Source organism: Gekko japonicus, unplaced genomic scaffold (assembly GCF_001447785.1).
Source record: "Gekko japonicus isolate JY-2015 unplaced genomic scaffold, Gekko_japonicus_V1.1 scaffold280, whole genome shotgun sequence".
Lineage (NCBI taxonomy): Eukaryota > Metazoa > Chordata > Lepidosauria > Squamata > Gekkonidae > Gekko > Gekko japonicus.
Genome location: NW_015173130.1, coordinates 574,318 through 575,344, shown reverse-complemented (window position 1 = coordinate 575,344; position 1,027 = coordinate 574,318).

The window sequence follows — 1,027 nt, the reverse complement described above, 5'->3', positions numbered from 1 at the left end:
ACAGAGTTTTCCCCTCAGATGGCTGTGGCCCCGCCCCCAGCGTGCCCGGTGTCATCACGTCACCTCCGTGTGACGTGAACGCCGGGGTGGGTTTTCCCCCGGGCCCCAATTCCGCGGCGGCGGAAATCGGGCCTCTAAAGCGGGGGGGAATCCGCCCCCCGGGGGAACTTGGCAGCCCTAGGGTGATGTGTGTGCGGCGCGTGCTCTCTCTCCAGACGCTGGACACGAGTCCCCTGCTGGGGCTCGAAAACAACTTGGCAACCCTACAGTGTTAGAAATTCATACTAATCAAATTTTAACAAGGCAACTCCTGTTAAAGCAGAGAAAAAAATAGTGGAGGGAAGATAAGGGCCTCGATGAAAAATATATGCAGAACCTGAACTTTTCAATTGTATTGTTGCTAAAGTTCTGTTTCTCTGTGGAATCTTGCAACACAGTTGTAATTTTTTATGTATTTAGTTTGATTTTATTCAGTCCAGCTAGAATCTATGTAAGTTTCCCTGTATTTCTGTATATATTTAAATATACAAGCCCATACACTTCTGTATCATATTTAGTGTACTGGCTATTTTTTCATGTTCCCCCCCCCAAAAAAAACACCCCCAAGGAAAGGAACATATAAAGACAAATTAGGGCCTATAATTTTCCAGAGTCAAGAACCAGAAAATAGACTTGTCCTGGGTAAACAGAGGCAATTGAAGAGTATGTAACACACAGTGAAAGGCCGGGGTTTATGAGTTCCATCTCAGACACGGCCTCCTGAGACAAATACACTCACAAATCAACTTTTCATTGTGTGATGTAACCTGCAAAGATACTCATAGCTCATAAATTCTCTGTGGTGGGACATGCCTTTGCAGTGTTCTGTCCAGCTAGGGTTACCAGTTCTTGAAACCAAAAATTCAGGTATTGTGTTCTGAGAACAGTACAAACAAACTCATTTGTGCTAGGTTCCCCCCCCCCTTTACCCAGTATGTGGAAGCTCCAGGGCAAAACGGAAGAGTGTGCACCAGTACAGCTCAACTGG